Below are 24,830 nucleotides of genomic sequence, written 5' to 3'. Positions count from 1 at the left end.
CTTTGGATTACTCCACTGAAGGCTCTTGCTATTTTAAGGGAGGCTCATCCCATTAGGATAGAGTCATCGATGAATAAGGCATGATTGATTGGGTTTGTTCCAGGAATCACCCTAATGCTAAGAAGAGTCCCGTTGAGCTTCTCATCCGTGAGCTTTCGGCTTAGAGAGTCTTCCATCAGAATATACAGGAAGGGGGACAGAGGACAACCTTGCCTGATTCCCCTTGAAGCTTTGAAGTAGTTAGTCAGCCTACCATTTACTAGAGGGGCTATCCAAGGTTCTCCAATGCATGCTTTAATCATTTTTACAAATTCAGAGCTGAAACCAAATGCAGAAAAAACTTACAGGAGGAATGAGTGTCTTACTCTATCAAAGGCGTTCACCATGTCCAATTTGATGACCATGCCTTGCTCTTTGCATTGATGGTTGGAATGGATGATTTCCTACACCAGTATCACATTGTCTAGGATATGACTGCCTTTGACAAACCATCCTTGATTGGGAGAGATGAGTTTGTCCAACAGAGGCTTTATTCTATTAGCAATTAACTTGGTGAGTATTTTGTAGGACGCATTACAAAGCGAGATTGGTCTGAATCTGTCGAATGTCTCTAGGTTGGCTTCTTTGGGAATTAGGGCTAGGAAGGTGGAGTTTGTGCTTCCTCCCACTTTGGCTTTTCATAGGAATCCTTTGATCATTCGGTACAAATCAGCCTTGATGATGTCCCAGCAGAGTCTATAGAAGTGTATTGAGAATCCATCAGGTCCTGGGGCTTTGTCTGGTTCCATCTTCCATATGACATTGCTAATTTCTTTGTCAGTGAATGGCTTCAGGAAAGTGGATTGTCCTCCTCGTTAACCGTCCTTGGAACGTACTTGAGGAAGTCGTGAGCTTCCTCATCATCATTTGCGCCTTCTTCTTTGAACAACTGCTTAAAATGAGAGGTTGCTACCTCTTTTTTCAAAGTTGTGCCTTTAAGAACAATCCCTTTTCGCGAGGTGATCTCGATAATGTGGTTTTTGGAGAGGCCGGTTCGAATTTGCTTGTGGAAGAAGGTTGTATTTTTGTTTCCAGACGCAAGCCAAAGACTGCGTGACTTGAGCCTCAAATATTCTTCCTCTTCTCTAAATGTTTGGAGGGTGCTGATTTGGTGTTCTTGCTCACTATGAATTTATGATCTGGTTATGTCTTGAGTCTCCAGGCCCATTTGGAGATCCAACAGCTGCTTTGTGCTCTGTTTTCGTTGGGTAGTGGGAGAGATTGTGGGAATTTTTATCCATTGCTTCAGCGCTGTTTTGGTGGCTTTTCTCTTTTGCTCCCAAACATAGTTGGGTGATCCAAGAACATGGATGGACCATGCCTTATTCACTGTATCCAAAAACCCTTCCCTGTTTGCCCATAGAGGGCAGAACCGAAAGGGGATTGGTCTCAGGTTTTCTTCTTCTTCCAACAGAAGGAGGATGGGTTTATGGTCTGATTTCCACTTTGGTAGAATTTTTTTGGAGATGATCAACTTCTCGGAGAGGAAGGAACTCTAAAGAAGGAATCAATCTAGCTTGGCTGAGATATGCTCCTCCCTTATTATGTTATTAGTCCATGTGTATAGTCCTTTTTTTGGCTTGAAATCCATTAAATCCCATTGTTGAATCAGGTTTTCGGCTAAGGGAAGGAAGTGATCCCTACTGCTGGTTCCTCCTCTTTTTTCCTTTGGGTCTAGGATTAGATTGAAGTCTCCGACAATAATTATATTATTGAGGGAGTATGCTTCCAAAAAATTAGTTAGAGTTTGCCAACATTGTTCCTTTTCTACATAGAGGACAGGTACATAGAGATTAAAGAGTGCAATGTTTATCTTACTTGATAGGTGTTGGAGTTCGATGTAAATCCAGTGCTGCGTCTGAAAGGAGCTCTCAACCAGGAATTTGTGAGACTCCCAGAGAGTGGCTAACTCGCCGCATGTACCTCTAGCACTTACCGTTTTAACAACTTTTGTTTTCCATTTTGCTTTGCTGAGTTCTAGAAGGGCTTCAACTTCTATTTTAGTCTCTTAGAGCATGAGGATCTCGGGAAGTTATGATTTTAATAGGCTCTTGACTGCTTCAACTTTTGATGGGTTCCCCAGTCCTCTACAATTCTAAGAGACTAATCACATTATTTATTGGTAGGGGTTGGGGCAGCACCTCCCTTGGGGGGCCTGGTTCTAGTATTTTTGCTAATAGACATCTCTATAGTGGCCTGACTGCCTTGCATTTTTTGTCTCTCTGCTTCTTCTTCTTCAGCCTCTCTGTGAGATTTCCTCCCCACTCTTTTCAAGGGCCTCTCAGATGTTTCATCTTCCAAGGATCCCGATATCTCAAGGGTCTTCTTTCTTGTCATATCTGCATAGGTTGGGGAACTAGAGGCACCTTTTGAGGATGCAATTTGGACTGATTCCTCTTGCCTTTTGTTTTCTTCCATGTTATTTGCACGTTGTTCATCCTCTTTATCTGCTGGGTCTTGGAGTTTTTCTGGTGTGTTGAGTATATCAAAGGGGTTTGTTGATATGTCTGCTATTGGAGGGACTGAGCTTCCTTCTGCTTGGTTTCGGGAGGAGTAACCCTCCCAGTGGATACGACTTTCCCTTTATTCACGTTTCTCTGCTTAGTTGTACCTAATTTCTGAACCTGAGTCCATTAATCTCCTTTCTCCTTCTCAGCTCCATCCTCTGATTTCTTTTTGCAATGCTTGGCAAAATGGCCATAACCATGGCAGTGACGACATTTAAATAGGAGTTGCTCGTAGTCTAGGACTTGTATGTGTGTCTAGTCAGCCACCGTGAGTTAAATGGCTTCAGGGAGACCTTTCTCCCAGTCTACTTCTACACAAATTCTCGCACAGGAGTACTGGTCTCTTCTTTCTGCTTGTTCGATGTATTTTCCTAGCTTGTTGCCTATGGTTTCTAAGGATTTAGAGTTCCAACAGTGCAGAGGTAGGTGGGGCAATCGCACCAAGACCGGAACGCTCGAGGGTACATCTTGAGTCGGGTCGAAGTCTGGAGTCCATTGATTCAAATAGAGAACTTGAGGCCCCATGAAATATGGGTCGTTTCTCAATATGAGGTTCCCATCTTATGCTGCTTCAAATATGAATACAAAGAAGCCTTTGCCGATGAAATGACTTTTTATTCCTTCTTTGACTAGTGAATACCAATTCCTTTGTACCCAAGCTTCTACTGCTTTAGGCTAGGGCCATAAGCTTGTGAATTGGCCAATAAGCCCTCGTTCTGCTAGGTTTAATGCCGCTTTGGTTATTCAATCAGCAAAGCAACTGTGGGGATGGATTCCATTTTTTTTACAAACTTCTGCTGGTTTTCGGTTGCTGGCCGTTTGTTGCATGTTGCAACCAGATTCCGAAATGTAGCTAGCAAAGGAGTTTCCTTTTCGCGACCCCCTCCTGCAACCATGACTCTGGAGCTTTGCGCAGACTCGTGGATGGCTGTGTCTCTTTATGCGCTCCCCGGGCTTCCTCCTACTGGCCTCGGAGGCTGCACTAGGCTCCCGCTATCTGGTTCCTCTCGTACAGGCTGCTCCAAGCTCCCGCTCGCTTCTAAAACTCAGAAAGATAGTCTTTCACTCAGTCATAATCCTCTATTTTCCTATCATTTTTCCATTATTTTTAAATAATTACTTATAATATTGTAAATCATTATAATTTATCTAATATAATAAATTTATGAGTAATAGAAGTTGGAGTCTCAAATATTATTTTTCTCATCTAATTTTTAATGACTACTTATAATACATTATTTTGTATAGTTGTATTTAGCATAGATGTATTTTTAATTTAAATATATTCTTTAATTCAAGGGTTCCTTTTCACCTTTCAAATTTAAATGCTCTAAATCAAGTTATAAATGATTTATTTATTTTCTATTTTCTAATTCAATATTCTTTAACTTTCATTAATTATTATATCTAATTTATTTATTCAATCTCCAATTAAAAATAATTTAATTTATTAATTACTCTTAATAAATCTAAATTTAATAGTTTAATTCATTGAATTTAAATATTTATCTCAAACGTTAATTTTGAATGGTAGATTTTCTCATAACGTATCCCTAATAGTATTTAAACTTATATACACTCCCTTTTATTTATTTTAACTTCTATGAAAATAAATAGAATATCCACCCAAAAACAGCACTACTATGTTCATCTCCTCAATCAGTGATGATTTCAGGACGAGCAAACTAACGTAAACCCCTAGTATCGCCGTTAAGCAATTTTTGGTCAGCGAGTGTCCTTCACAACGTCCTGACCGAATCTGACCCAAATCCTCTCTCACATACAACATTTCTCGAAATGAGATTTTTGACGGTTAAAAAAGGCAAAATTATCTAAACAATTATTCTCAAAATCCATTGTAAGATATGTAAATACGGACAATTTCATTCGTTGGTGACTCACTTTTCTAAAATATTTAATAATTAGAATGTAACATCACACGTATACCGATCAATTGAATTAATACAGTCCCATCAATCATCATACGGTCCAAAGCGATATTTCTCATTTCCCAATGCCCAACTGTAGAGTTTATCAAACTTCTCGAGGACAGACAGTATGAGGGGCGGGCAAATTATTCGCTGTTGTATGCTAGATATTGCTCGAGAGCAGGCAAATTTTTGGGGGTGGGGTAATTGTTTTTGGGTCGAGGATTTTTTGTGAGCAACCACGGGGCAGAGCACAATGGTGAGTAAAGAAATCGGAGAGGAAATATCCAGAAACAAAATGGTATTTGAGGATTCCGAAAGGGCGGTGCTCGGATAGCTTTTATGAGACATAATAAACGAAATTTTCATGCCGACAAGGTAACGAATTAAGTTTTAGAATTCTGCCATTGATTGTCATATGAATAGATTTATAATCATAGGCTTTTAATAGGGACATTTCTTATGTATAAACGTTCTTAGGTTCACCTGGGTATAGATTTATAATTATAGACTTTTAATACAGATATTTCTTATGTCTAAATGTTCTTAGGATCACCTGGTTTTTGAGGATCAGCCATGACAGTGGTGCAAGGAAGAGAGGCTGGAAAACAAAACAGTAAATGAAGAAATTGGTGTAAAAGTACTCGGAAATGAAATGGTGGCTGAAGATTTCGAAAAGATGGTGTTCAAACGTTTATCAAGACAAGGTAAGGAATTTAGTTTTGGAATTCTGCCATTGTTTGCTCTCGTTATGGAATTTGTAATAATGTCATTTCTTATTTCAAATAATTATATGATTATATGGAAGTGTTATGTTTATTTCCAATGTTTGAACTAATTCTAGAATCTTAACGAGGTCATTTCTTACTTCAAATAATTATATTGAAGTGTTACGTTTTCTCCAAGGTTACAAACAGTGTGATGTTTGGTTTGAGGATCATTTCAATTGATTTGGCAGTTTTATTTAGCTGAAATTGCAGAGGTTTTAGGAGTAATTTTTATAACTATGACTTGGTTTTCATGTGGGTGAATGCTTTTGGTTCGAAGGTCATCAAAATTGATCAGGTAGGTTTATTCAGCGGAAGCTGCAGAGGTTTTTTTAGTTATTTTTTTTATAACTATGGCTATGTTTTCATGTGGGTGATTGCCTTTCGTTGATTTTGGTTTGAGGATCATTCCAACTGATTTGTGGGGTTTATTTAATGGAAACTGGACGAAGTTTTTACTTGTCTTTTTTTTTAACCACTTAGTGAATTGGTAACTACTAATCCTAATCTCTGGGAGAAATATGGATCCATTTTCATGTGGGTGTTTGTCTTTGCATTGGGATAAGGTGCTTGGCCTTCTGAAGGGTGACTTTACACATGGGTATGATGTTTTTGAGGACAATCGATGTAATGGGTGTAGGGTAATTGGCATAACGGGTGTCATTTTATATCCATATAATGGATGTAGGGCAATGCGAATAGTGGGTTTCACGTTTCAAGCGCAATTGTTATCATGGAAGAAAACTTTTCAAGGGCAATTTTTAATTGGGGTTTCCTTAAGTGACATCTGTTTGTTGGTAAGTGAGTGCTGACAGTAATTTACCAACTAAAAACGATTTTAAAGACGAGTTTAACCATAAGTATTACCACTCCGCCAACCTCATCGATTAACCTACTCCCTGCTCGTGACCTTTTTCCAGCGGGATCAAGGCCAGTGAATGTGCTTAGGTCTAGAACTGATCCTTGTGACAATTTAACCTCATGTCAGGGAACGTAATAATTACGTACAGTGATCAGGTGCTTGCGCCCTTTTTCATTTTGACATTTTAAATCTACTGTTAAGGCCGCGTGTTTATTTTCGCTTTTTAAATGAACAGTTGCTTAGCTCTGGCCTGCCGTTACAGGACTCAACATACAACTTTGCTACCGTAAATGAGGAAGCAAATTATTCAAACACAAATTTCCGAAGCTCAAAAAAGTCTAAATTGTTTTCTTGCACCTTGATTGTGTAGACTTTACATGTTTGGGTATCGAATTCTGATGGTGTAGATTTTACATAGTCAGATTAGCGATTGAATTTCTGATCACTAGACTTTACATGTTTGGGTATCGAATTCTGATGGTGTAGATTTTACATAGTCAGATTAGCGATTGAATTTCTGATCACTTGGATCCACAAAAGCTTGTCAACCTAATATTTGTCATTTGTACTATTATTCATGACATTATACTACCTCATGACTTGATTTGATCGAGTAAACTTAATAACTTTTCACAATTTTATTTTTTAAATTATATTCTTAAATATAAAAATAGATTATATTGAATGGATTCCATGGAAACTTAAATAACCAGAAAACCTATGACATTGTGCTAATCCCATAACTTGATTTGATTGTGTAGAATTAATAATTTTCACAATTCCATTTTTTGAAATGTATTCTTAAATATAGAAATGGATTACATTGAATGGATTCAATGGAGACTTAAATAACCAGGAACTACATAAAACTTGGATTGCGCAAAGTTAACAACATGTCAACTTAAAACTTGGATTGCGCAAAGTTAACAACATGTCAACTTAAAATTAAGATTTTTACCATTTTTATTGAAAAATCTTAATGAAAATGTGCCAAAAAAAAAAAGGCCTAGCTAAATCACTTGTTTTTAAAATGGCTAGCGTTCTTTTCATTAGGTATAGATAGTGAATAACTTCACAGATCAACGTAAGTTCAAGCGAGACGATGTAAAAGCAGCCTTTAAATTTTAAATTGAAGTCCCTTTATGTCTCTATGTCCTCTTTGGCTTTTCTCTTGGAAACTCTATTCCACCACAAATAATAATTACTAACTACTATACAATGTTTCGATGATGATTAGATTTTTTTCATTTTATTTATTGAATACCACATTATTTCTATCAAAGAACGAAATGAATGAAAACAGAGTGTTTTGATAATTAATGAATGAAAATACAGTTTTTTAATAATTAATTTAGTGTTGTTAATTATCTTTTTTATTTATCGATGGAATATGACACATTATTTTTATTTGCTAGTCTTATATTCACAATTATTAAGTTTAAAATAATAAAATTATGAAACTTAGAAAATATAATTTCTACTTGTTTTTGATGTGCTTATCAATTTTAGAATGAGTTTGTTCCTAATACTTGAGAGTTTGTTGACATCTACTTGGTTGAGAGATTTTCTTTAACTAGTTAGCATCGTAGATTAGTGTGTAGTCAAGAACTACCCTAAATTTATATGTACATCTCCAGAAATATATCTCCTGCAATGAGATTCTTCAACCATATCTAAGAGTTCTTGTCCCATCAATTCAAATAAATGTAGGAACAACTCAACCATCCACCTGTCCGGGCCAGGGCATTTGCCATTGGCGAAGGATTTCAATACAAAGTTTATCTCATCCATGGTAACATTCTTATAAAGTAATTCATTTGCCCTCTATAAAAAATTCTCGGGTATCCCTTAGTCGCCCAGAGTTGATCTTCAATATGGTGACCCCTTCTATATAAGAATATGTTTCTAAAATAATATATAGACTCCCTTTGTATCTCTGCATTTGTTATCTTGTAATTTCCATCAGTTCTTCTAATGCGACATATTGAATTGATGTTTAGCCTATGACATGCATGATGATGGAAAAACTTTGCGTTGTGGTCACCCTATCGTATCCAGATGGCTCGATTTTTAAGTCTCCATGTTTTCTACTGCATAAGTAAGATGTGTTTTTCTCTTCCCTACAGATGTTTAAGTCTTTCAATGGTGCATACAGTGGGAGGTGTTATGGCTATGCTTTCTCCAATCTCCCGAATTTCTTCCATTACCATCTCCAACTCGGGGTATATGTCGACCTTTTTTTGCGCTCCCATAGCCTGACTTGGGTCTTTAAGTTCTTTAATTTCACACTAATGTCTCATAGAATTGGTGTCTGTACAGGCCGGGTAGGATCTCCAAATTGTCTTACCCATTTCATTAAGGTCACTGTCTTCCAGCCATGTTTGATTGAACTTGAAAGGAATACCCTTTCTCATCGATTCCATCCTCCATTGGAGTACAATAGGGAAGTGGCCTGATATATATACCTGCTCCACTTTGGTGTGCAGGTTCCCCATGACCTCAAATAAATTTTGGTGTATCGTGAATCGATCCATTATCTTCCCAATATACGCCTCACCACATATACCATTTTGCCATGTAGGCACAATCGGTGTGTATTGAATGTGTACAAGGTGGTTGTCATTAAATAGTGTGCAAAGGTGCTCAGATAGAGGATCAGGGCAGCAATTTGGCTCCTAACATTCGTCTTGGGAGAGGACAACATTGTAATCACCTGCAATAATCATCGAGTCAATCTTACGTATGTTTGAAGTCTCCACATGATTCCAAAAGAAAAGTATGCCACCACAAGGAGCATACAAATTCCAAATATGAATCTTCTCAATCATGTTGTGAAGGTGATCTGAGAGTAATATCCCTGCAAAAAAAATGATGGGATTTCAGGTTGGCCGAGTATGGATCCTATAGAGCAGTATATCCCCACAATAGGCCCATGGATTTAATGGCCACCATGCACCAGTGTGGGTAGATAGAGTGAAAATATGCGAGGGATCGGTTAGCGTCAACCATGGTCTCTTGGATAAGTAGTATGGCAGGGTGAATAGTTTTTATAAGATGTGGTAGGGACAACATTTTGGCAGTGTCCCCTAGCCCTGCAGATTCAATGATATAACGGAGGTCATTTGTCAGTCACCAGGGGCCTTTGTGCTGTAAGTGCCCCGGATGAAGAGATGGCCAAAACCAGAATGTCAAACAGGCCATCGGAATCATGAAACAGGTGCTTCCCTGATGATTTGTCGCAAAAATGCCTACTGCCCTCCCCCCCATGGCGCCGGGTGGTGATGTTTTTGGCTGAAACTATGCTAATGATGAGGGAGGCAGCCTGAGGTTTGACATTATGGACAGTAAGTGTAGAGAGGTCCATCGAAGGGTTGCTCATCAAGAAACCCAATTCACTATCCATCGAATTGTGAGGAGACGAGGGAGTGAGGGAAACAAGCAGGGGTTGTCAGGAAAGGGGTGGGGATGACGAGGAGAGGATAGGGTCAAGAGGGACCTGTATAGTGTTCAATATAGTGGGGCTCGGCATAGAAGTCGGATTATGTGAGGGTTAAGGGAGGGAGGTGACAGTAAGACAAGGGGTAAGCTTGTACAAGGTTCCCCACCCGGCTCTGAATCCGATGAGATATTCTGAAATTTAGTAACGACAGGGATTGAAAAATTTAAAACATCATCAGAAATAGGATCATTAGAGGATGAAGGGTTACCTTTGTCCGATCTAGGTAGAGAGAGAATCAGATAAGTTCTGAGCTGGTTTCCCCTGATCTCCATGACATCAAGGCTGATGTCCACCCGGGAAATGTTGTGGGGATCTCTCCAATAGATGGTCTGTATGATGGCATAGTAAGCAGCAAAAGCGGACCCCCAATAATCAATGTGTTGGCTGGTATGAAGTGAGTCCCATTCCAGATCAATGCAACCCAGCAAGCCCCCAAAGTAATTCACCTCCACAAGAATCCATGCTATCCTCTCATCACGAGCCCCTAAGATTCGAGGATCAATGTAAACAAAGCATCCGACCACACTCCCAATCTCCATCAGTGCACGCCTTGCCCAGTATTTAAGTGGATGTCTGGGAAGCTTGACCCAAATGAGGTTGTTTCGAGGGGTATCTAGGAGAGGGTTAAACCCAACATGCCACTGATTAAGTTGTAGGACACTGCAACCTTGAACCCATGGCATGGAGCGAATCCGATCTGCATCCTTATTGTGCAAGAAATGGCAGTTGAACCATTGATTTAGAAGTTTTCTAACCTTGGGCGTATATCCCAGAATGGTGGTCCATTGTGTCGAAACCCACTCCTTCAATTACATATCCTTAGCACCTGCAAATAACCAATAAATGACCAAAGCCTTGTTATGCAACCTAACCACCCGTTCCCGCAGTACTTCATGGCCAAAACTCAATAGCTTGGGCATCTTCGTACATTTGATATTTTTGTGTCTACCACCTCTGTGCCTTGAATGTTTTGTATTAACACCTCGGAACATCATGTTGCGCCCAAGTAGAGGAGAGGTCAATGTATTTCAAATCGAAGGCGACGCGTGCTCCTCATGCACGGTATGTGAATGTGTCACTCGATCATGAGCGCCTTGCGTGTGAGTTATTTCTGCCTCCAACGTGGCCTTCACAAAGGCCTCTTGTACCAAGACATCATTGTAGAGAATGCCAATGATCTCATCCATCCTCGTCACCTTGAGCATTGACTTCCACACAGTTGAACGTTGTAATATCCAATGGCATCCAACAGTGCAATTGTTGCCACCCTAGCACGAGCCTGCTCTCATAACAAGAAGATCCATAAATGGAGGAATGTCAATCACACCAAACCTCGGCGGGTGACCCAAAAGGGAAATAAATGTAAATTGGGACGCACAATGAGTACAAGGATGTCATCAAAACATATATATTCACATGATACGGGTGACCTTGGAGTTGCGTAAGACCCACGAAGGGAAAGCCAAGAGAATAAAAATCCCTAGGGTGGGTAGTGGTAAATCAAGATGTCAGATCATCCCGAGAATTTCTAGAAATGCCCGAGACCCCCAGACTGGAATGGAGAGAAATTTCTTATCTAATGCTCAGTGGTCGAGAACCAAGGGAGGAGTGAGAATGCTAGAGCAATAAAGGGTCACTGCCAAAAGACAACACCTGAGGTATAGAGCCAAAGCCCAGGAAAAAACCACCATAAATGTAAGAAGTCGACTGGAAAGTAGTACTGGTGAATGTTGGAAAAAGGTCCCCAGGAACCTCCACCACTCCGACACCCTTGTCCCGACGTCGAAGCCCAAATCTTGCACTAGAGTTCGAAGTCTAGGAAAAAACCAATGATGTACCCCAACCAAGTATCCTCTCTTAGGGCTTGCAACAACAACACGACTAGCAGCCAAAGACTCTCCACCATCTAAAACATCTACATCCACTGTCTTGGAAAGGTCGAGAAATAATAAATGAGTTTAACCACTTGTTCCACAATATTCTAAGATCCTTATGTTCCAATTTTCCCTCAGACCCGGGTGCAATCTCAACCAGATCCCCACATAGAGTCTCTTTCTTGAGAGGCATTTGTTTTTCGACGCGGGGGGGTTAGAGTGTTCCACCCAGATGAGGAATAGTATGAAGAAAGCACAGAGAAATAGTAGGGTGATGAGAAGCACCTCGATTAGCGGGTATGGACACATTCGCTATGAGGGACAAAGCTATATAAGAAAACAATCCCTCACCAACCAGAACAGCCAAGATACTATCCCACACCAAGTATCTAGACAACTATAAAACGACAACCCAAAATCAACACGTACTATCCAACAAGGGTCTGCACTCAAGAAAGAACACTTACAATCCAATAAGAGGATGCACAGTGGAAGAAAGGAGACATACCCAGGAATAAGCCACCAGCAATACTATTATGCTCAAATCCTTAATGAAAATGGAGAATGGCACTTGGCCGATGGCCCTTTAACATTGTTTGCAGAGATATGAACGGTCTTGCACACAGTTTTGGGTTGATGACTATATCTGCAAATTGGTTGTCACTCCTCTCAACCAGTCGCGTCCTCTCCTTCGTGTAGTATTACATCAGTTATGGCCATATTGAAACAATGAAATATCATCACAAAAATGAGGATGGAATAATTAGTTTGCGACAACAAATAGAAGACTTTCAGTTAGCAGTTAGCAGGGGACTAATAAACCCATCTTTCTCTAGCAGTGTGAGCAACCTATAGTAGCTTACAAAGTTCCAGGCCTTAATGTTACAAGGCCTATCCAACTAAAATAAATTATGAAAAAGAGGGTTCATCGCATTAGCCTTCTAGTATGATATTTTGTATATGTTTAATTTTACATGTTTTTTTGGGCATATATATGTGTACATATGTAATACAACAAGTAGCTTTAGAATTTTGGGATAATGGGGGCTTCCAAAAACAATGTAGGAGAAATTTTATTTGTACTCGACCCTATCAGTTCAATGATGATCATTATGTATTAGTTGTGCTTCCACTATTGATTTGAAGTAATAGAAATGGAGAATAATAAAGTTATAATTTATTGTTATGATTTTTTTTTGTTATATGATATGTATTATGAGATAAATGTTTTGATGTCTATAGGATTGTACTAATTATTTAAGTTTTTATATTTTAATAGTTAAAATTTTGAATTATTATTATTTTAATTTATTTTAATGTGATATATAAAATTATGTTTTATTATTAATAAAAAAATTATAATATAATAAATTGAATTAAATCTATTTTATGAGAGATTTTTTTGCGTAAATCACATGATATTTCATTTGTTGACGCGTTTTGAACCAACTAGTGTGGTTCATCGTTTGAACAAGTTGAATGAACAGATCAGTGATAGCATATTAAATAGATAGAGCAGAACCTCCAACGACTATATTCAGGTAACAACTATATTGACAATGGCTAGATTTGATCAGTTAGTTAGGAGAGGATAATAAACCATTATTAATTAGATAAGTTACCCCGGTTAGTTATAAAATGGACCCTTTTTATATACTTACAATTATAAATATGTATTAAAAATATAATTACAACATAAATCAATTTAATTTAATAGTTAGTTAATAAAGTTATTATATCTAAAAATTAGAGTATTAGTTATAAAAGTAATTAAATATATAAATATTAATATATAAATAGCTAGTTATACTCTTATTAAAATATAAGTCAAAGGGTTGTTTCATACCCTTATTTATAAATAAATAATAAAATAAATCAATTATAAACTAGATTAATTTTAAAATAATAATTATTTATAAAAGTTAAATAAATATAGAGTAATTTAAGGGTATGATAATAGAGTGATTTAGATTATAAAAATGATATTATAAATATATATTAAAATAAATGAATTATAAAATAAAATAATTTAAATTAATGGTAAGTGATCCAAGTTATTAAATCTAAAAATTAGAGTCGTTAGTTATAAAAGTTATAAATAGGAATATTTAGTTATATTTTTATTGAAAATGGACTGTTTTAAACACTTATAAACATATTTAAAATAAATTAATTTCTAATTTAATGGTTACAAAAGTTAATATATAAATATTATTGTAATTTAAGGGAAGAAAAAATATTTTAATATTAATTTTTTTTAAAATAATGGTTAATTTAAGGGTTAAAATTATCATAGATTAATTTCCAGAGTATTTTCTTTATTAACATAAAAATCGCCACCAAAATCAATCATAAAGAACAAAGGCTACAAGATACAGTAAACCAGGGGAAATTTAAAACAACAAGAAAAAACTAAACAAAAGGAGGGGAAGACAGGAAGACAATGACTAGGAGGAGAGGGTTGGGACCTAGCAACTACTGATCTTCTAGCCATCCTCTCTATTTAGATTGTTTAGTCTTATTTCAATCTCAAGCGCTTGCCTAAATTTCTGGTGATGGAATTGGGACACTCTAGCAATAACACTAGCCTCTTCGATACAGACATGATGATTGGTTTTCTCCACATGCTCCGCTAAAGCAGAAGACTTGGCCCTCCTATGCCTAAGGTCAGCTGCGTGCTCACTAATCCTTTGATTAATGGAGCGACCAGTCTCACCAATATAGGGGGTCCCACATGAACAAGGAATAATATAAACCCCTTTCATGTCCTTGAGGTCGATAAGATCCTTCACTGATATGAGGGACTTACGAATGGTGTTAAGAGGTTTAAAGGTCGAGGGGACATTATGCTTCTTAAGAATCCTTGCAATCCTATCCATAGTCCCCTAAACAAACAGAAGATGGACACCAGGAATCTGCTCCTTCTTATCTCTTTTAGTGAATGAATTCTTAGCAACTTTGAGGAAAGCCTTCTGTCCCAAGTGCCTACTATAACCATTCTCAACAAAGACATTAAGGAGATGAGATTTCTCCTCCTTGAAGCTCTTTTCATTAGAGATCCTCAAGGCACAAGTAGCAAAAGTGTTGAGAACCCCCAACTTCTGAGCTGGGAAATGGTGGGAATTTGCATGAAGATACCGCTCCGTATGAGTTTTCTTACGAAACACTTGGTGGGAGAGGGAACCATAACTTAAATCTATTATTATTGTTATTATTATTTTGTAACTCAATAGGAATCGACAACTAGGTCGCCTGACACGGGGTAGATCACTTCCACTAGTCAACAACTTGTCCTCTCTGTAAACCGCGTCAGATTGGGGATTGAGTTTTCAATCTCTTAATTTGGCCCTTAACATGGTTGGATTTTTTGTCCACAAGTTTCAAATAGGTGACCTTCACATCATGAAATGTTTTAATAATACACCCATTAACATCTATTTTACGCCATGAACAAATTGTGCATTATTTTTATCTTTTAATATTATTTTCTCAAATTTTATATTATTAGCATGTAATTTTATAGCTAATCAAATATTTTTTTCCATATTGTAACCCATAACTTAAACCTATAAATACAATGTTATGGGAATCATGTCTTTAAATTTAATACAATGTTACGGGACTCATGCCTTTAAATTTAATACAATGTTACGGGAATTATCCTTTTAAATTGATGTATAATATAATGACGTAACGTTATTACGGGAATCATCCTTTTAAATTTGATGTATGATATGATTACGTAACATTAGATGCAATATATCTTTCGTTACGCAATGCAGTGTATTTCCCTATTATTTTTAAATCGGATTTACCCATTTGCTCAAGGTGTATCGAATTTCTTATGGTTTTGAAAATCGATGAACTAAAGAATATTATATATATTAAAAATGAAAAAAGTGAAACGCTAAAATTTTGTATATATATATATATATATATTAAAAGTTTATAAAGTAAAATTAGTTAGTTGGCATATAATATGAATATTTTGAATAAAGGTATTGACTTATTGTTTTCTTATCAATAAAAAAAGGTTTTTATTTCAGGGAATTTCTTCAAAAATATCTGATCCTTTTTTTATTTCAGGGAATTTCTTCAAAAATATCTGATTATCTTAAAATTATATGCAAATTTGACTCCTTTTTATTATGGGTAATTTTCAATAAAGAAGAGGGTTCTATTTTAATAAAATCTTTATTCTATGTAAATTTTGAAACTCCCCTAACATAAAACAAACAACACTGTAATTTGAAATTCACAAAACCTACTATCCATCTTAACTATATTACAACTCTAATTTTAATTTTCTACACCCTAAAACATTAAAGATGCCATGGGGTTAAATTCCCATTAAATGTCTCCATATCAACCCTACTCCCTAACATCCCCTCACTCGTTGTTTCTAATGGTTTAGAAATAAACTTTTGAGTTGTGTTCAATCACCCAAATTGTTAATAGAAGCTACTTTTTGGTCTCTCAGAGTCTCTTCTTGCCTATTTTCCACGTCCTACTATTGCAGCCCTTAATGTACAAACACCACAAAGACAGGGGGCACCGAGTAATCATTGCATATCATTACAACTCTCAAGGTTAAGATAACTTAATAAGATTCTTAACTTGTGAATGTTAAAGGAGAATTCCATGATGTTAGCTTAATTTACGGTTACAAGTCATCACTTTTGTCAAATTAGGTTTATTTGTTATTTAGAAACATTACACTAACATTATGGGTTTTCTTAAACTTTAATATTAAGCAATATTGATGCCACATGGTGCATTGAGTTAGGACATCTTTGAAAAAATAAAGACTAATCTAGAATGATTGTGATTTTAACTAATTCCAGTTCTAATTAAGACGATAGGTTTTTTATGGTGAAGTTTCTCCTCACGACACTGTAGCAAATTTGTCGGCCTTCAAAGAACATATTATTTCAACGTTGTGATTGATCGTGGGCCTTTGATCTCCGATTTGACCCCTTGAGGTTTTTTGATTCTTAATAATTGTGCACCAGCCACACGGTGGAGTATGACATCATCACTGTGGATAGGACGTTATGCCATAAAGCCAGTGAGTGGTGCCATAAACTTAATCTTTTGGGGCTAAGCCCTTTAGCTTGGGACAGGAGATTGATTCTTTAAAATATTGCGCTACAAATGGTTCCAATGTGTAACGCAAGGGACCACAACACACATGCACGGGCCTTTATAATATCGGGGAATCACAATCAGCGATTTCAAGATGTAGCATTTGGTTGTAATCCCAAAACTTGCGATCTCCAATGAGTGATGTGGCCTAATCTATGTGGAGAGGAAATGAGTGAAGCCCCCCCTGTGAAATTTTATCATTTAAAACTTGTGTTAACCCTTCCCACCCAACTTTACATAAAAACATTTATTAACCTGTGTTCACCCAACTTCATGATTTAGATAGAAGAAATATTTAAATTGTCGTGGCCCCTTTGATGCACCAATAGCCCTTGATTCCTTTGAACCCTTTCTGACCATGGTGCTAGCCCGCAAATCAGAGCCCTCTCTATCGGCTATTCCCAATTGTAGGTGTAACTTTTGTGCACGACATGTCAATTCGTTGATTGTCAATCATCGATCACCTTCTGTGTTTGGCCCTTTGTCTCGTAGCTCTTCAAGTGATCGTAGTCTAACCACTGTATCGGAGCTCATCAACCGCAGTTTATCAATCAAAGGTTTCACTCCAATGCACAATATGCTTGAACCTTCGATCATCAATCTCCAAGACGTGATGCCATCACTGCCACGTACCTCCGATTTGATCCACCTGAGGTTCTTTGACTCTTAATAACCGCGTGCCAGCCACATGGTGGAGTATGACATCATGATTGTGGATAGGACGTTACGCCATAAAGCTAGTGAGCAGTGCCATAAACTTAATCTTCGGGGCTAAGCCCTTTAGCTTGGGACAAGGGGTCGATTCTTTAGAATATTGCGCTACAAATGGTTCCAATGTGTAACGCATGGGACCACAACACACACGCTTGGGCCTTTATAATATTGGGGAATCACAATCGGCGATTTCACAATGTAGCATTTGGTTGCAGTCCCAAAACTTGCGATCTCCAATGAGTGACGTGGCCTGATCTACGTGGAGAGGAAATGAGTGAAGCCCTCAGTAAAATTTTATCATATAAAACCTGTGTTAACCCTTTCCACCTAACTTGACATGAAAACCTTTATTAACCTGTGTCTGCCCAACTTCATGATTTAGATAGATAGAAAAAATATTTAAATGTCGTCTCCGCTCTGATGCGCCAATAGCCCTTGATCCCTTTGAACCCTTTCTGACCTTGGTGTTAGCCCCCAAATCAGAGCCCTCTCTATCGACGATTTCCAATTGGAGGTGTAACTTTGGTACACGACATGTCAATTCATCGATTGTTGATTGTCGATCACCTTTTGCATTTGGCCCTTCGTTTTGTATCTCTTCACGTGACCGCAGTCTAGCGCCATATCGAAGCCCATCAATCACAGGTTATTAATCGGAGGTTTCACTCTGATGCACAATACGCCTGAACCTCCGATTATCGATCTTCGATACGTGACGCCATCACTGCCATGTGTCACCTTCTGAGCGTTGACATGTATCACGTTTTTTGGCCTATTGTGAGCCCTAAAACTTCCGAACTCGTCTACCATGTGTCAATTGTGTTGTCATGTCATGGAGACATCAACCTCCACGTGTCACTTGTTGAAACCAATTGTTAGCTGGCACACATCCCTTGTCAGATCCAGTCGTTGTTTTCCGTGTGTCTCTTATTGGATCCAATTTTTTGCTGCCATGTGTCCCTTTTGGAGGAAAGAGAAAAGGCTTGATCTTCTTTGGTTTTTCACACAAATCGTTTGTTAATTTGTTATCGGCCATCCCGACACTTTAACACTAGCGGCCCATTCTTGGTGATTTCATCACATATCGCAACTTGGATATCGATGTTTTTGAAATGTGGTTGCTCTGCCTGAATGGAAAATCATCAATTTTCGAACGCCGATATGCTTGGACCCCCAACTGTCGATTGTCAGTATCACAGGACCTCTGACAGCCAATATGACCAAGCACCTCCAAATTGTGGGATCCTGGATTTTGCTTAGATAGGACTATCAAAACAATTTACTTAAAATATTACATCCATCAGAGTCGAAGTATGCCCTGGACATCCATCAGAGTCGAAGTATGCCCTGGAAATGACAAGTGGCAAGAACTGAGCGGTATCGAAGAAATGGAAATCAGAGGTTTTAACATTATCTACAAACGAAAAATGCTGACTCACCGATATTGGGAGGCTTCGATATGCAGCGGACACAATATCACAATTAAACTCGTTTTACTTTCAATATCGCATCTGTATTATCAACGATTTTAAATATATGTCATTACGAAATTTCTGATAAACGGACTTCCGATACCCGAATTGCCAATATGCGCACCAGTTCAATTTTATCAGAACATCTTTAATATAAAATTACATTCGCCCTTCATCAAAGCTTTTGGAATGAGACCTTCGCTTAGATCCGCCGATCTCTGATTGTGATATGTCTTGCGGACCCAATATCTCCTATATAATAATAAACAAATATCTAAACTCTGAAACTCCAAACTGTGCTATGGACCTCCAACCACCAATATACAAACCCAGATGTTTTATCATATCAAACTTAAATGTAAAGTCACATCTGCCCCTTATCGTAGCTTTTGGAATACGAGCTCTGATAAGATCCACTGTCTATGCACATATCTTGCTCTTGCTGTCTATTTTATTCATTAATTACGCCTGATTAACCGACTATGTGCATTTATTGTCGTTTTATTCTCCCTTGTATAAAGATCATATGTTTTATGCCCTTTTACAAAGCCACATTAATACGATGGATCAAACTTTTTGTTTCAGAGATTTCCAAAATATTTCTTCTGATGTCAAGGTTTCAATGCCTGAAAACTCTGATATATATTTAATCAATGTGCCACATTGTTTAATGATTGCAACTTAAAACTTGTACACGCATCTTGGTCTCGACGACTATTCTATTCATTAATCTAATTAATGGACCGACTATGTGTGTTTATTTTTGCTTTATTCTTGCTCACACGAAGTTGATATGTATTATACCCTAGCCACTTTATGGTATGCATTTATTTAAACGAGCCACATTCATATGCTGAATCAGACTTTAAGCTTTTAAGATTTCCAAAAGGATGCTTCTCATGTCAAAGTTTCAAAGCCTGGAAACTCTCGTATATACTTAATCAATGTCACATTTTCCTTTGATTGAGGTTTGAAACCTATCCACACATCTTGGCACTGAGGCATGTTCTATTCGATAATCTAGTTAATGGCCCGATTATGTACATTTATTCTCACTTTACTCGCGCTCAGATGAGCATCTCTAAAATTGTCTTTGTCATTGGTAGCCCTGCGATCTTTGTCACGTGTCCTGACTCTCATTTATTTCTCCCTCTTCTTAGTTGATAGATGGGTGTGTGCTCTATTTAGCCTCTTTACCTCGCACTATTTTGTTGTTTTTCCAGTTGCAGTTTCTGTTGTTTTTGTTGTGCTATTGCTTGTCTCTTGCTATTGGTCTTGTTGTTGCTTCCTTTAACTGGATAACTGTCCCGAAATTTCATTAACAAGCAGGTGAGAATCGAAAACCTGCTAAGCATATCACCTTGTACACTCAAAAGGCAAGTATCAATGTTTTCATACTCCATATATAGCTTAAAATAATATCTGCATTGTAACGACGTACAAACGACCCGCCTGTAGAGTTTATGAAACGTCATATATAGAGAGCCAACTTTCTATGCTTCAACATTTCAATCTTGCTTTCCCATTACCTTTCACTATTGGCAGCAATCTAAATTGTAAATTGTTCTTTCATTTCGCTCTAAATATACTAATCCACTGAACGGCCCCGCTTGCTACTTTATTTCTGCTTATCTTCCAATGTTGACAACATTTCACGTGCTTCGACCTTTCAGGACACCTCCTTTCTTGCTCATCATGGAAGTTACCTTGACAGTGAATGCCATAACGTTGTTGCTGGTTGGCTCCACAACAATCCAACCATCACTCCAAATCGTTGAACTCGACCTTCTTCCTTCGACAAACAAAACGCCCCAATGCTAATGTATTGCCCTCTCTGACAATACCTCTCAGCGTAGAACTTTGCTTTCGTCTGCTTACAATGTCCATGTCGTCTCTGGTGCCCTCCAATTGGGGTCGATTATCATTCTCAAAGAATTCACTTGCACTTTTTTGTGAAACTATGTGTATGTTCACTCTTCACCATATCCTTTATGTTTTTATGTTCCTTCCCTCTCAGCGCCACTTACTCTGATTAATGTTGTGTTTCTTTTCTCTTTTTTTCTTTCTTTTCAGGACTCTGCAAGTTATTGACAGGGAAAATTTTAATAACCCCCCCTAAATTTATAAATATAATAAATGGGCGAATCTCCATGGTATATAGGAAAAATGGAAGGCGATTTTATCAATAATATAATATGTATATATAATATTTTGGCGAATCTCTCACCAAGCATGGCGAATATTTTACTCAATTATAAAATCTTGTAATATCTTAGCGAGTCTTTCACTAAATAATAAAACTTTGTAAAGTCCTAGTGAATCTTAGCATAGGCTACATGCTGGTTTAATTCCCCCATTTAAATAGGCTACATTCCAGGTGAATACCATGGGTCAATACCATGTGCCATTTTGGTGAATACCATGTGCCATTTTTATTTTTATTAGAACATTTTACTCAATTATAAAATCTTGTAAGATCTTGGCGAGTCTTTCACTAAATAATAAAACTTTGTAAAGTCCTAGTGAATCTTAGCATAGGCTACATGCTGGTTTAATTCCCCCATTTAAATAGGCTACATTCCAGGTGAATACCATGGGTCAATACCATGTGCCATTTTGGTGAATACCATGGGTCAATACCATGTGCCATTTTTATTTTTATTAATTCTAATATTAGGGTTAATAATGGTTTTTTGCATGGTATTAATAACAATCTAGTCCATGGTATTTGTCCCATAGTATTTTGGCCATAGGTTTCACCTAAATATAACCCATTTTTTGAGTGTTGGTAAATATAAGGTGACTTATGGAGTAAATATAAAAAAATGTTTTATTTGTTTACCATAGCTCTCGTTTATTTATTTTTTTTATTAATTTACCATACCTCTTTTACAAATATGGTATTTGGCCCATAGGATTCACTTAAATAAAACCTCTTTCTTGAGCCTTCATAAATAGAACGAGGGTTATGGAATAAATATAAAAAGAGGTTTTATTTATTTACGATACGTCTAATTTATTTATATTTTTATTTATTTACCATACCTTTTGAGTAAGTACAAAAAGACGTTTTATTTATTTATCATACCTCCACTTTACTTATATTTTTATTTGTTTACACCCTTACATGTATATAAGGTGACTTATGGAGTAAATATAAAAAATGTTTTATTTATTTACCATACCTCTCATTTATTTATATTTTTATTAATTTACCATACCTCTTTTATAAATATGGTATTTGGCCCATAGGATTCACTTAAATAAAACCTGTTCTTGAAAATGGGCGAATGGATTCACTTAAATAAAACCTATTGTTGAAAATGGGCGAAGGTTGTAAGTCCTAATTTCAAGGGCTAAATTTACCTTTTTTACCCTCTCCCTTAAAATAAGGTGGGCTATTTGAGGTGATTTGTAAAAATGTACTATGATACAAAATATTCGCCCACTAAAAATTTAAAACCCCTTAATTTCGCAAAAGGGCGAACATTCGCCTCTAAAATTATCCTTGGTTATTGAACTCGAAGTTCTCGAACTTCATGCAACTTTGATTGGGGACCCAAACCTTCTTCAAATTGTACACCCGTCCACATATCAACCGATCTCTTCTACCGATCTCTTCGACGTCACATGACCCCGTCTCGTATACTGTTGCTTCGAGCTAGGCTTATGCTTCTTCATCAACTCAGTTTTCCTATGCTCTCCCTGCTGACATTCCATTCATGGAGTTAAGCCCCTACCGTAAACAATGGTCGATCCAGGGTAGGGTGCTTGGAAAAACAACTCTTCGCTCGTACAACAATGCTCGATCTTCCAGAAAGGTCTTTCAATTTGACCTTATTAATTCTTCCAATGATGCAATCCATCTCTTTGCCTTCGATGATTTGGTAGATTCCTTGCATGACCTTGTCCAAATTGGGAATATTTAGATGGTTTCAAATGGCACAGTGAAACCAACAAACACAAATTACAACCATCTCGATAGAAAATGGGAAGTCTCCTTCTCTGCAACTTCCATTGTTGAACCTTCCCTAGATGATGTTCCGACAATTCCTTCGCACTGTTTCCATTTTAAATCTATAGATGAAATCAGATCTGCAACCCTCAGCTCAATTGTCGACATCATTGGCATTGTTAGGTCCACTTCTCCAACTTCTACCATTCGTCGAAGAGTTGGCTCTGAAACACTTAGAAAAACTCTCAGCTTGGAAGACATGTTTGCGTATAGTATCGACATCACCCTATGGTGGGGGGGGGGGGGCATTGCCACACCATAGACAAGAAAGTCATTGAACTCGGCTGTTCGACTGCTTCGATCATGCTTGCATTCAATGGGGGCCGCATATCCAAATTTAATGGAAGAATTGTTGGGACTATCTTGACCACCAACCTCATGCTAGATCTCGACATTCCAGAGATTGAAAAACCCTAGTCATGGTTTCATCAAAGAGGTCGCTTGGCCTCTTCACCATCATTAAGTAGAAAATTCTTAGGGGCTTCCAAGTGGGGCGACCCGCAACGTACAATTATCGACCTCATAGACTCGCATCCCACCAAAAAAGCAACATAGTTCTGTGTTCGTGGAACCATCACCTCTATTGACATGCATGATTTCTACTTCCTTGCATGCCCTCTCTCATCTAATGGCATGAAAAAAATTGTCAACCACTCAAATGAAATGTGGCGCTGCACAAAATGTGGTGGGGAATTTCCGGAATGTGACTGGCGCTGCACAAAATGTGGTGGGGAATTTCCGGAATGTGACTATTGTTATGTGCTAAAATTTGAAATGCATGACCACACAGACCTACTCCAAAATGCGACTGCTTTTGATGATGCTACAATTGAACTCATGGGTGTCCAAGCAAAAGACTTATTCATACTCTCTAGTGATCTTGTTGTCATCCACAAGCTTCGTGCAATGGTTTCATGTCGTCCTTTCCTCTTCACATTGTTTGTAAAAACAAATAGCTTCAATGGTGTTGACCATTTGAAGTTTGTACACATCAATTCAAAGGAAATCAACTATGGCTTTGTATGTTTTGTTCTCCTCCAGGATATTGAAAGAAAGTCTACTGCTTTAGTTGTTCGCTGCCTTTGAAACTCATTTTCTTTTCCCCATGCCACCCTCAAGTGTAAACAACAACTTCTATATGCTTATGTGTTCATTGTTGTTTCGTCCCCTGCCGCCCTCTTCTTTTGTTCACTTCATCATTGTACTTCTCTCCTTTATGTATATACACCTATGTAACATGTTGCAGCTTCCACCTTTGCCTAATTATCCATATTTTACCTTTACATATAATATATATGTTTTTTTTTCTTCCTTCTGATGATGATGATGATGGTGGTTAACGTCCACTGAGACCAAATTGGTCTATCGGACCTACAATTTTCTTAGTTTTTAATTGTCTGGCTCCTTGTCTTTCTTGGTGAGATTGGTGCTGTAGATTTTTTTTTTTTTTTTTTTCTCTACGGTCTTCCAACTTCCTTTATCTTGCATCTCCTTCTTCCCTTCTTGTTCTTCGGACATTGGTGTCTTAGCTTTGCGATCTATTGTGTTCGTCCTTTTGAAGATAGTCGGAGAAGAAGTTTGGTTTAGGAGATCTTGCTATTAAATGAAGATTTATTTAGTGCGGTATTCGAATCCTCATAGCTGTTGATTTGTTGGGTAGGGCCTTCTCCCTGCTTGTCCTGAGAGTTGTTTCTTTCTTGCTCGATTTCTTGTGATTTAGAGTTTTCTCTAGAGTATTCTTCTTTGATGACAGTGTAGTGTTCTTTTTGTGCTCCTTTCCACCATGTAGATCTGTGGTGGTTTTTTCTAGCAGAATTTTTCTGGGAGGCTTTTGGGCAATTTTTGGCTAGATGGCCTGTCTCAAAGCAGGATCGACATCTGAAGAGGACACTTTCATAATCGAGTTTCTGGTTCCACACATAGTTTTTACTTGTTAGGTTTATTTCTGCTGGGAATCCGGCGCTGAAGTCCATTTTCACATAAATGTGTGCATAGGTGGTTCTGGCAT

At 37.6% G+C, this 24,830-nt stretch overlaps 1 long non-coding RNA gene across 2 annotated transcripts in view; it reads left to right on the top strand.

Annotated features, from left to right (window-relative positions):
• The first annotated feature begins 4,554 nt into the window (after positions 1 to 4,554).
• The window catches only part of LOC149202219 (uncharacterized), a 105,995-nt gene continuing 85,719 nt past the window's right edge, over positions 4,555 to 24,830 (top strand). For both annotated transcript variants that reach the window (XR_016253505.1, XR_016253506.1), the window contains exons 1-2: positions 4,555 to 4,852; positions 5,025 to 5,181. This is a non-coding gene — a long non-coding RNA (uncharacterized LOC149202219). The remainder of the gene's footprint in view (positions 4,853 to 5,024; positions 5,182 to 24,830) is intronic.

The sequence above is a fragment of the Pinus tabuliformis genome, chromosome 2_1 (genome assembly GCF_031772625.1).
Source record: "Pinus tabuliformis cultivar Carrire ecotype Pingquan chromosome 2_1, CPIR1, whole genome shotgun sequence".
NCBI lineage: Eukaryota > Viridiplantae > Streptophyta > Pinopsida > Pinales > Pinaceae > Pinus > Pinus tabuliformis.
Note: the sequence above shows the minus strand (reverse complement) of the source record. Positions and strands in the feature narration are given on the sequence as shown.